Below are 13,732 nucleotides of genomic sequence, written 5' to 3'. Positions count from 1 at the left end.
TTTTTTCATTTGACAAGTTTTTTTATTTGAAATTACATACAAATTGCTTGAGGTAATACCTCCGCAAAGGCCCTCTTTGTATACCTTACCTGGGGTGCCAGGGGCCCCCTGGACCGGTAACTATGTAGCAAAAAAAAATAATGAGGATACCTTATACATTTATATTTTTACAAAGTAAAGTTAATTAAGTGAAGTAATATAATTATAATCATAGTAGATCATACACATATCTAACTTAATAGTGCGAATTTATCATTTTTTTTTTCTTATGTAAAGATTTATTGAGAAAAAAAATATATACATATATACATATACATATATATATATATATATATATATATATATATATATATATATATATATATATGAAAACAATTCTAAGTCATAATTTAAATACAATTTACGAATAAACATGTAATAGGAATTGACAATTGTGAATATAGAGAATATAAAATGCGGTACTATGCGGTAGGACTTGCTTCTACAGTCACAGTTCTTTTTGTCCTATACCGCATAAAAATACGAGAGCCAGGTCGGCCTCTAGTTCATTATATTCTATTACTAATAATACAACATTATTGTTATTACTATTTCATATTTTACAATTTACAGCATTTCAGAAAGAGTTCTAAGTATACAGTAATCAAAATTGACAGTTTGTGCTTGCTGATTTACAAAAAAAAAAAAAAAAAAAGCGTTGATGAGACCTGTCTGGCTGTTGGGTTTGTCAGAAACAACTATAGAAAGAAATACGTCTAAGACGAGTATAAGTATAACTTAGTTTGAAAGCATTGTTCATGTTAAAGGGACTTGGACACGATTTGACTTAAAATTTGAAAATTTTATTTTTCCATTTTCAATGTTTATACTGATAAATATAGAAGTTTATAATGCTATGTCAAAATCTTAAAGTCAAATATCAAGTTATGAGCAAGATACAGAGTTCATAATTCTTTGTTTTGTAAACAAACTCGAATATTGTCATTTTTTACATATGTGTTGTATTGGTGTAAGTTTCAATCAAATGTATCTTCCTTTTGTTGGTAATAGTATTTATGAAGATACTGAATTAGTTTAAATCGTTTTTACTTGTCATATTGTCAAAGAAATGGTAATTCTCTACATTACATTTTTTGTAAACAACTATAAGACTCGAGCTTTGTTTACATAACAACCAATTCTTACCTCTGTATCTCGCTTGTAGCTTGACTTTAACAATCAATATTTTGGTCAATCATTTAAAATGCACCAGTAAACCATTTTATACATAAAAAATAGAAAAAAAATTTTTGATCTTAAATCGTGTCCAAGTCCCTTTAAGCTTTGAATATGCTTTCACATTTTACATGTATTTTGTTGTGAAAACAAAATCAAAGATAGATTAAAAATCCACGCTAAATTATATGTTCTTCAACTCCTTTTAAATCATTTTGCCTCCCTCAAGGAATGATACGTATATCAATTACTCTGAACAAAGAAAATTTTCTTTGTGTTATGCTTTGGAAAAAAAGGTTTTTAAAGATATAACCTGATATAAAAATAATGTGATGCATGTATATAAATGGACTATTTGTATCAGACATATTCCCTTTGTTCATGGTGGTTAATAAATGAATACAACCTTACTTTTAGATGATCGGGTGATTGCCTTTGATGTTCGTTTAAGAGATCATTAAAATAACCTTGCCGAGAAAGCACGGGTCGTGTTTGAAACGATTGATCTAAACTAGGGACTGGGATACAATGCCTCTTCCGGAGTCTTCACTGCCCCTAGCGGCGGGATCTACGTGTTTGACTGGACAACTCTAAAAATTCAAGGTCAATATTCCCACACTTCTCTGGTCGTAAATAACCAGCAAAAGTCTTGGAACCATTGTCACGACAGGTTTTCTTGTAGCAAAATGACGATATTGAAGCTGAAAGAAGGAGATAAAGTTTGGATAGGAGTTTTCAGTGGACCATCTACATATAACATATCATATATAAACAGTATACATCATTTTCTGGTTTAAATTTAAACTGTAATCAAAATAAACTGAAAGTTCTATTCAAATATCTTTATACTAAAAACTATCATATCTTTGACATATGACTTCATTTTGGAATTTTTTATTGGACCAAAAAAAAAAAAAATGAAATAGAAATGACCACTCATAGATCAATAGAACCCTTAAAAATAATAACGAAGGTTACATTTCAGAAAACGAAAATAGAACTATCCAGAAACAAAATGTAATTTCACACGAAATAACTAAAAATAAATCTGCTTTGTCAAAGTTTTACATTTTTTAAATGTCATCGTACCATTTTTTTAAATTCTGTTATCATCGATAATATAATATAATATAGAAGTTTGTTAATTTCAGGGATATCATTACTTCACTTATGTTAGAAGAGTTCGAGAAAGTCTATTCAAGGTACAATGTATGTAGTACACATAGATTATACAAAGAAAGCATTTTACCTATATTAATTTTTTTCTTAGCACAACACATTATTTCTTTAACGGTCTATCCTATATATCTAGTCATTATCAGATTATCCAATTTTTCGCTTTTTTGTGATAACTCTCAAATGGCAAAACATTCAATACGTAGAAATTATGATAATTCTAAATAACGCGCCATCTCATTAATCAGACATTTAACGTGATATGACAAATGATACGTCGCTTCTCAAAGGAATATGTCACTCCTTTCAAAAGTTCTTGATCGTTTTTATTAAGATTTTGAAAAGGAATGAAGATGAGAATACGCCGTTAACTAACATGATTAACTCTAATATATTTAAAGTTTCTTCGTTATTCAGAAAACAAACTTAACTATATGTATCTAATCTAAAAAAAGAATGTAATATGAAAAAGTCACGACGTCTTTGCTTAATAGAGATAGAATTATTACATATAGAGATGAACGTATTTGATATAGTCGTATCAGTTGAATATGATAAACAATTACTGAGGGAATGTTCGAAAGAAATGAAAAATCTTCCCTCTGTCAAAACTTTTATTTCCCTCTTGCGATGTCGTATGATTTTTCTCAGGGGAAACATTTTTTATATTTCGTCCACCATCATGCAAAAACATTTAATATATTTGTAATAGGAAATCCTGAAAATAACAATTATAATCATATCATATAATACTACTAAGAAACAATTCGACAAACCATTCTTATAGCAACAACAAAATACATGAATTGACATGCATTTTTAACCTATAAACACCAATAATGCAAGTCAATTTATTACATTGCATTGTGTTATTTCAGAATATAAAAGAGCATGGTCGGAAACCCACGGTTAATTACGCGTCGTTCCTCCCTTCATCACCCCTGAGCCAGTTTAAACTTCAAAGCTTGTTTAAGGAAGCAAATATTTATAAATATCATCCAATCAAATAAGTCGTTATTGAGGTGGAGCTCTTCTGTTTTATATTAACCACCAATAATTGATAACATTATTTAACATGTGTCTATATTTGCATCAAACAGATTCTCCAATCCAGTGAATGAGACTCAAAGCATGACGGTCTACTACGCATTTACGATTCAATAGACACTTGGTTTTTGTCAGTTTTATACACATCTAATTATGTACAACATGTTTTTTACTTTAAGAAATAAAAACTAAAAAAGGGAATCATTATGTACTGAACATTTCGTTCATACTCACATTGAAACATACTGTTGTTTTAATAAATAAAAAAAACGATCAGTATTGAAAGTCTGGCAAACATACGCATACAAGTACAAACAGAGTTTAAGCAGTTTTATCAATTTCCTTTTCTCATCTTCAAAATATTGAAGTACTACCTATGGTAAATTTGAAATATTTTCATCTGTTAGAGCCAGAAGTTGAGATTTTCGTCTTCATTCATCTCAATTTTTTCCTCTTCTGAAACTAGTATTTTATTTAATTTCAATGGACTAGGTTATAATTAATTTACCATTTTTAATTATTTTATTGTTTGCATAACACTAAGCGGAAAATGAACATCGCTTTTAAAATGGCATTGGAGAAATAACAAACTCTGCCACCAGAAAAGAGTTGTAAGCTAAGCATTCTAATGAGTGTCCCAGAAGAAAATTTTAAAGTGCATTCAACTTATGTTATGCAAAATCAGGGGTACCATGTGAAAAACGTACTTTTTAAAAGGACTATGTGCGGTATGGTCAAATATCTGCCCCCGATTTCAACCAATTTTTAAATAGTATCGAATAAAAATAAAATCTTATCAAATCATTGTATAGAGGATGCCTATAAATTTAATATTGATTTTAGTCATCATTGCTCATTAGCTGTTTATCTATGACGTCACCTAAATGACCTAATTCCCGCAAATTTGCAAACAATAGAAAATATTTCCATTTTTGCACTATATTTTGCATTCGGAAGTATAGAGCGCAGGACTGCCCAAGTGCGATTTTAACATATGTTTTTTTTTCAAATAGTTATATACGTTATACTAAAAAATGGTACTTGAGCAAGCCTGTGCTCGATGTTTCCCAGTCGAAAAACCATCGGAAAACACCCATATTTGGCTACAAGACACCAATTTATCAAAATAATGCAATCTTCATGACGTCATTCCTACATTATGACATCACTGTGGTGATAACCTTTTACAGCTTTACTTCCAATATGATTTTAACTATCTTTCACTTTATTTTTAAAGCTTTTTCTAAAACTTTGATTTTGGGGGCAAAAAATGCATAAAACCGCACATAGTCCTTTCTTTCTGCCTTTAATTCAATAAGACATACCCCTCTCTTGAACTTTGACAGTGGGGTATTTAAAAATATATATAAATGATATAAGGCCTCGTACGCAATATTGTTTTAAATGTGTGCATAAAAATGAAGGATCAGACATAATTTTCCATTTATCTGGAAAAAAAAAATTAAAAATGAGTTTCCAAAGGACAATTTAAAACTGTACATGTATATATCTTCAATTCGCTTTATATTCACTTAAACTTGTAGTAACTCACAATGCCTTACAACTCATATGCCTGATAGGTGTGAAAATAAAAGTAAACAGATAGCTAATTTAGTATGCAAATGCATGCCGACGTCATAAATTGGACTAATTTACTCGGAGTGTTATATAAGCCACCAATCAACTTGCATGCTTCAGTACGAGCGTCAACGTTTAAACGGACGCACAGGTAATGGAGAGAGGAACGACACGTAAATAACCGTGGGTTTCCGACGATAATAAAAGAGAAGTCATCTTGAAATAAAGTTGAAATATTGATAAAAAATGTTCAACATATATATAAACTATATGTACATTACGCTCAAGATTCACAAAAGGTAAATTACAACTATGATATATCATTTCTAAGAACATTCATTATCGATATCAAAAAACGGTGTTGTATCTTAAGATTTTCATAAGATTCTAAACAAAAATGTGTGTTTGGGTCAAAATAAAACATTGCGACTGCATACAATTTTATTACGTCACAACACTTCCGGAATCATATGAGATGCGTACTTCGAGCCCGATTCGTCAGTGTACTTTCATTTGTCTTCGAGAGTGGATGTGGTCCACTCTCGCTCGTCAGACATAACACGTTTTTATAGATAACTACGTGGTGGTTATCATTTAATCGTTATAATCACGTGGTGGTTATTATTTTCTTTTTCAATATTAAATACGTTACGAGGTAGCGTAGTTTTTTATAGTTTTGGTTTGAGGCTAACGTGAGTTAGAAAATGGCGGGTGTTGAACACCGTTCGGCCAGTTCGGAGAAGGAAAAAACGAAGGGTGAGCCTTCCAAACGTGCCTCAAGAAAAACAGAAAAGAAAACTACTACCGTTGGGTAGTGAAGAAGGCGGTATAGCTAATGCTGCCGTAAATAATGTTCATAATAGCGAGGACCGAGCAGTTACTGGTGAAAGTAACGTGGCAAGCACGAGTTCCTCGACTCCTGGAATTGTGGAGGTAATGACATTATTAAAGTCAATAAAAGAAAACCAAGATAGTCAAGACAGAAAAATTGAAAAGATGAACAGTCGTGTGAATGAACTGTATTATGGTGACATGACTGAGTTAGAAGAAGAGGAGTTGTTACTGCCTCCTATATTAAACCAGTCTTCTGATGTTGAAGTTGAGAGGGATTCGTGTGAACCCCCGAGTAAAAAACGTAGAGAGGATGGTGAAACCTCTAGATTTAGACAACTCGGGGTTAAATACAAAGTCACAGAAGATTGTGATGAAAATGTTGATGAGGAATTGGCAGCTATGATAAATGAACTCTTCAGGGAAGGATTGAACGATGATTATTTTAATGAACTTTTGAAGAGTATAAAAAGGCCTGAAAATTGCAAATCGTTGATAAAAACTAGAGTTAACCAGGCTATGTGGAGTATTCTAAATCCAGATACACGTAATTGTGATGCAAAATTTCAGGTTATTCAATAGGCTGTAATTAAAGCATCAGTGAACTTGACAAAGTTAGCAAGTAAACTCAATGAAATGGATACTGACATTGTTGAAGGTTTGCAAAGCCTGATAACTTTAGCTACAGATAGTTTAGCCTTATTGGGGCATACAAACAAATTGATAAATGTTAAAAGAAAAGAACTTCATAGACCAGATTTAGGTAGAGAGTATTACCATTTAAGTTCACCTTCGTTGCCTTTCTCAGAATTTTTATACGGTGATGATGTGGCAAAATCAGTAAAAGAGATTCAAGATGTGAACAGAATAAGTAATAAAGTACATGGAAAGTTTCACAGAGGAAATTTCCGAGGGGCATCATCTTTCAGAGCTCGAGGACGTCCCTATGGTAGAGGGGCAATGAGAGCAAGAACCCAAAGAACTAACAGCAGTTGGGGTCGTTGGTCAAACAACTCGAATGCCAGAGACAGTACAAAAAACTCAAAGGGGGAGCGCGGCTCCAACAAATAGAGGCTGAGGTAAGTACAAAATTAAACAGTGATGTTTTTTGTGCAGGAAGATTAAAAAAATGTTCCTTTGAATGGCAAAAAATTACAGAGGATAAGATCATTTTAGATATTGTTAATAATTGCCATATTGAATTTGATGAAGACTTAGGTTTACCATCTCAGAGCGTGGTGCCTCATTCTGTGTTTGCAAAGTCTGAAATAGAAAAAATTAACCAGCAAATCAATGAATTTTGTGAACTTGGCATCATTAAGGAATGTGAATTTGTAAAAGATCAATTTTTATCTCCAATTTTTACTATACCTAAAAAGAATGGAGAGTTGAGAGTAATTCTAAATTTAAAAGAATTAAATAAATACATTCCTTACCATCATTTTAAGATGGATTCCTTTGAAAGTGCTATAAAATTAGTGACAAAAGATTGCTTTATGGCATCATTAGATCTTAAGCATGCATATTATTCTGTACCAATTGCAGAAAGCCAAAGAAAATATCTAAGATTTATTTGGCGGGGAAAATTTTTTTAATTTTCCTGCTTGTCAATGGGTATTGCCTGTGCTCCCCGACTGTTTACAAAATTAATGAAACCAGTTTATTCTACCCTAAGGGTTATGGGTCATTTAAGTGTTGGTTACATTGATGATTCTCTTCTGATAAGTGACACATTTGAGGAATGTGTAAAAAATATATCAGATTCAAGATGTTTGATAGAAAGATTAGGATTGGTGATAAATGAAGAGAAATCTGTATGTACGCCATCTAATTGTATTACATTCCTGGGGAATGTTATTGATTCTGGAAAAATGATTGTAACCTTAACTCAAAGTAGGGCAGACACAATTTTGGAAGAAAGTTCAAAAGTATGGAAAAAAGGAAAATGTACAATTAGAATGTTGGCTAGAGTAATTGGCTTAATTGTGGCAAGTTTTTCTGCTGTGGAATATGGTCCATTATTTTATAGAAGTTTAGAAATGGACAAGATTAAGGCATTAAAAGAAAATAATGGAAATTTTGATGCTATGTTAAGTATCTCAGAAAAATCTAAAAGTGAATTGTTTTGGTGGATAGAAAATGTTCACTCTCAGAAGAGAATCATAGATCATGGAAATTCAGATATAGTGATAACAACAGATGCTTCCACCGAAGGGTGGGGAGCTGTTTGTGATCAATGTAGTGCAGGAGGAAGATGGAATCTTGATGAAATAGAGAATCATATCAATTATTTAGAACTTCATGCAATATTTTTAGCATTAAAATCATTTTGTATGGAATGTTCTGATATACACGTGAAGATAATGACAGACAATACATGTGCTAAAGCATATATAAATAACATGGGTGGTATAAAGTCAGAAAAAATGAATATTTTGTCAAGAAAGATTTGGTTTTGGTGTATGAATAGAAATATTTGGATTTCTGCTGATCATGTTCCTGGTAAGAACAATGTAGCAGATAAATTTTCTAGAGAATTTAATGATTCAGTCGAATGGAAAATTGAAGTTGGAATTTTTGAGAGATTTTCTAATGTATTTGGAATCCCAGAAGTGGATTTATTTGCATCTAGACTGAATAAACAGATAGATCTATATTGCGCATGGAAACCTGATCCAGATGCAAAATTTATAAATGCTTTTTCTTTCAAATGGACAGGTTATTATTATGCTTTTCCTCCTTTCAGTCTAATAAGCAGAACATTACAAAAGTTGAGGACGGACCAGGCAGAGTGTTTGATGGTGGTTCCTCTGTGGCCAACTCAGTGCTGGTATCCGGTGCTAATGGACTTGTTGATAAGGATTCCGTTGATTCTTCCGCGGGGAATTCTATCCCTACCGCATTCGAGGGAGAAACATCCACTACACAAGAAACTAACTCTAATAGCGTGTCGCTTATCAGGGAAAATCTGGAAATGCGAAAGATTTCGCGAAAAGCTTCAGACATCATCATGGCTTCCTGGAGACCAGGTACAAAACAACAATACTCAAGCTATATTCGAAAATGGATTTCGTTCACAAATAAAAGGAAAATTAGTGCAATTCAAGTTCCTGTAGACCAAGTCCTTGAGTTTATGACTGAACTGTATGACTTGGGGTTAGGATACAGTGCACTTAACACTGCAAGATCTTCTTTGAGTGCGCTAGGAATTTCTTGTGATGGTTTTGTAATAGGAAAGCATCCATTGGTGATAAGATTTTTAAAGGGCGTGTTTAATTTAAGGCCCAGTAAACCACGTTATTCTAAGATATGGGATGTTTCTTGTGTATTGAATGTATTGAGAAAATTATCACCTTGTAAATATTTGTCGTTAAAAGATTTGTCTTTAAAATTATGTATGTTGATTGCATTAACTACTGCTGCTAGGTGTCAATCCTTACATTTATTGAGTATAAATGGAATTGAGAAAAGTAGCAATGTATATAAGTTACAGTATGAAGGTCGTTTGAAGCAGGATAGACCTGGGTGACATACAAAGTATTTAGAATTGAAAGCTTATCCACCAGATAGAAGATCATGTGTGATTACTGTATTAAAAGAATATCTGAAGAGGACAAGTATTATTAGAAAAGATTGTAAATATCTTTTTGTTAGTTATGTGAAACCTCATAACAGAGTTTGCAGGGACACTCTTTCAAGATGGCTTAAAACTTTAATGAGTAAAGCAGGTATAGATATAAATAAGTTTTCAAGTCATAGTATTAGAAGTGCTGCTGTGTCAAAAGCAAAATATGCTTCTGTACCTATTGATGATATTTTGAAGGTTGCAGGGTGGAGTAATGTTGGAACATTTGGAAAGTTTTACGATAAGAAAATTGTAGAATCGCAGTTTCATTCTGCAGTATTGACTTGATATGTATTGTGCTGATTATTTTTGTGAAAAATAATAAAATTTTGTTTGTTCATAAGCGGGCTTGTGCATTTTTTTGCTTTAAAGTCTCATATGATTCCGGAAGTGTTGTGACGTAATAAAATTCCCCAATTAAACGAGACTTACCTTGGTTAAGGTGAAGTTTGATTGGAATTTTATTAGTCACATTAACACTGGAGGGATCAGATGCCCGCCACATAGACTATAATACAATAGTACCCACCCTTGAGGAGGGGATGTTTTAAAATAAGAAAAATGGAATTCAATTAGTATAGATTTGTGCAGAATTGAATATATTAGAAAATGCACAATCCCTTCCTTTCAAGACTGACGAATCGGGCTCGAAGTACGCATCTCATCTGATCCCTCCAGTGTTAATGTGACTAATAAAATTCCAATCAAACTTCACCTTAACCAAGGTAAGTCTCGTTTAATTGGGGAATTTGCAGTGTTCTCGACGGATTGACGAAGAAGACAATGACTCATTGTTTTAACCTTTTCAGTTTACAGAGGTTATTTTTGGCAATTTGGTGATATTTTAGACATTATTCGCAAAAATCGCGACTGTTGTCCTTGCATCGCGGGCAAACTGAACTTTCAAAATTAGCATTGATATTGATAGAATAAGATGCCAACAATACACTTTAAATAATAATTATCACTAAATATATATTTGTGTGTTACTGGCTCTCATAGAAACCCATGAATCGCGAGATAAAAGTGAACCTTTTCTACGTTTATAATCCACCATTTTCCGCAAACAGACAGCATCAAGTAATTTATAACTTATAAATAAACCTAACAGTAATATAAACTTAATAGGTGTTTTATTTAGCCTAGGACAAAATAATTTGGACAGGTTTGTTAATGAAAATTATAAACAAATGCAATGGTATATGTGGGGGTTTTTATCGCCGTATAGTATTGGCTACATCAAGAATTTTTACTACAGTTATGCATCATGCGTTTTATCCAATGGCAAGCGTCATTCTAGTTCAAACGATTAGTATCGTGTAGAAGAGCTGACATCATTTTTTATTCATTTAAAGTGTATGGTTTCATTGTACAGACCACATAAAAAAATTTTTATATGATTTGGAAGATTTCTTTACCGTGTAGATATTTTTAAAGGAATTATAGGTTTTTAATTTCCTCAAGCGATATAATTTATAATTTCCTGCAAATTATAAGATAAACTGTATCAAATTTAAATTCAATCAACATATTTCTAGAAAAAAATCTCAACAACGTAATAATGCTAATTTCTTTTAATAATTACTATTATAGGGCGCTAGTACCAATAATTTGTCGTATGTGTCAGAATATTTCTTTTGTAAAGCTTATCATATTCGAGAAGTTGTAGGTCTGGTATCCAACATTCACAGATAATGTTAAATACGACACATAAAAATATAATATAATTCATTTATATATATATATATATATATATATATATATATATATATATATATATATATATATATATATATATATATATATATATATATATATATATATATATAAACAGAATGTAGATTTTTGCATTACATTTCACTTTTAGCATTGCATTTCAGTATAATATCCAAGCTGTTGCCAAACGCAATATTGATTTTCACTTTAAATGAAATATACATGTATATATAATTAATCATTCTTCAAACATTTAGAACATAACATTTACCAGAGGAAACTGAAAGTTGCTTAGCTTACAAGTGGGTGCTGATTTTATTTAAGTTTGTCTTATTTTATGTTTGATTTAAAAATAAATGTAATTTTATATTGGAATATATGTGAAATATCCATGTATTTTTAGATTTATCTTCATTGCCTGAAACTTTATAACAATTTAATTTCTGTTCATAACTTCTTTAAAGTGGTTTAATATACTTTTGTAAAAAAAAAAAACCTGACTCTACAAAAAGTACACGTGCTGGACCTGTAAATAAATACTTTCGATGGCTTTCAGGATGTTTTGGATATTTGCAGTACTGTTCATTACAATACAATGTGCATTGTGTGAGAAAGTATCAGCAAAACCAGGTCTGAAATTATTCAGAGAGGATTATAAAAGCGTTGAAGAAACCTGCCTGTCTGTGGGATTTGTCAGAAACAACTGTAAAGATACTACTAAGACGAGTAAGAGTATTACTTAAGTTGAATGCATTGTTCATGTTAAGTATGCTTTGAAAATGCTTTCACATTTTATACGTATAACTTAATGTTGAATGTATTCTTTATGAGTATTCTTTATGATAGATATTAAAGATACTTAGTCCTATTAAATGTTTGTTGTAAGAACAAAATCACAAGAAAGATTTAACGAACAGAATTGTATTTCTTGAACTTCTTTGAAATAATTTTTCCATCATTGAATAATAATATATTATCTACTCGAAATAACAATTTTTGTGTTATGCTGTAGAAAATGACTTTTAACACTCATATACTGTTTATTGTAACTTTGATACATGTATACAAATACGGTATGCGTATCTGACATCTTTTGTTAACGGTGTTTCTAAATGAATACAACCTTACTTTTAGATCAACGGGTGGTTGCTTTTGATGTTCGGTTAAAAGATCATAAAAGAAATCTTGCCACAAAAGCTCGGGTTGTGTTCGAAACGGTTGATCTGAACGAGGGACTTGGATACAACAACTCCACCGGAATCTTCACGGCCCCTAGCGGCGGGATCTACGTGTTTGACTGGACAATTCTTGCATGGCAAGGTCAACGGGCCCACACTTCACTTGTTGTGAACGACCAGTTTAAGTCATGGCTCTACTGTCGTGACGTAGATTCAAAAACATGGCTTTCCTGTAGTAAAATGACAGTAGTAAAGCTAAAACTAGGAGATAAAGTTTGGATTGGAGTTTATACAGGAACAACTAACATGAATAACCAGTTTACGTCGTTTTCCGGTTATAAGCTGTAATCAGCATTTTCAAAATTTTCAACAGACTATGTATGAATTAACTTTAATGATGTGTTTCTTTATTGTTTACTGTTTAGCCTAATAAACATTTGATCCATGTCTTTTGTTTGAAATATTTTTATTATAATAATATAGTCAAAAACATTTCTTTGTAAATCCCATAAAAGGATTGTAATTTTCCCAAAACGAATCGTTACAATAGTATATTCCTTTTTAATTAATTATGTAAAGTGTTGTCGCAGGTTTTACTGTATCTAGGTTTCGTACGTTCACCAAAGAGTGATGCATAATGACCTCAAAAAGTTCAAAATAAGACACCACTTGTCAATGCTAAAAAATTCAAGGAATGAGTAATACTTGCATTTTCACGTGTGAATTTAATGTGAGTCTGCGTCATCCACAGGTTTCATATTTGGATATTTTACTGGAAATGGACATTGATGGTAACCTAACAACAAAACCTTATGATAAACGCGATGACTTCAATTTTTCTATAGTCAACTTTCCTTACTTATGTAGCAATGTACCTTCATCACCTGCTTATGGTGTTTCTGTCTCTCAGTTAATTCGATACACAAGGGCATGCTCTTTGTATGAATAGTTTCTAAGGCGAGGCAAGCTACTGACAAACAAGTTATTAAAACATTACTATCAACAGTCTCGTTTGAAGTCATCTTTTTGTAAGTTCTATGATCGATACAACGACATTGCCAGCAAATACAATCTTCCACTGGGTCGCATGCTGACGGACGTATTTCATACTAATTGTTATGCTGTAATTAATCACCTAATCGTCTACGGACTTTTCCGTTTTTTCCCCGATTACGACAAAGAGCACTCAGCGGGTGTGACCGGTCAGAAGAGGATGCTCACTCCTCCATGACACCTGATCCTACCTCTATCTTTTTAGAGGTCCGTGTTGCTCTGCTTTGAATTTGTATTTCCTTTTATGGAATTTTGATAGTTGACGGTTTGTTATTGTCATTTGTCAGTTACTCTGGCAAACCGAAAGTGAAAC

At 32.1% G+C, this 13,732-nt stretch overlaps 2 long non-coding RNA genes across 2 annotated transcripts; both read left to right on the top strand.

Moving 5' to 3' along the window:
- Positions 1–5,466: 5,466 nt before the first annotated feature.
- LOC117682439 (uncharacterized) lies at positions 5,467–9,815 on the top strand. Its single transcript, XR_010715097.1, has 2 exons — positions 5,467–6,926; positions 8,594–9,815. It is a non-coding gene; the product is annotated as an uncharacterized lncRNA (long non-coding RNA).
- Positions 9,816–11,452: 1,637 nt separating this feature from the next.
- Positions 11,453–12,813, top strand: LOC117689197 (uncharacterized). Its single transcript, XR_010715013.1, has 3 exons — positions 11,453–11,490; positions 11,745–11,914; positions 12,323–12,813. It is a non-coding gene; the product is annotated as an uncharacterized lncRNA (long non-coding RNA).
- The last annotated feature ends 919 nt before the right edge of the window (positions 12,814–13,732 follow it).

The sequence above is a fragment of the Magallana gigas genome, chromosome 6 (genome assembly GCF_963853765.1).
Source record: "Magallana gigas chromosome 6, xbMagGiga1.1, whole genome shotgun sequence".
In the NCBI taxonomy this organism is placed as follows: Eukaryota; Metazoa; Mollusca; class Bivalvia; order Ostreida; family Ostreidae; genus Magallana; species Magallana gigas.
Note: the sequence above shows the minus strand (reverse complement) of the source record. Positions and strands in the feature narration are given on the sequence as shown.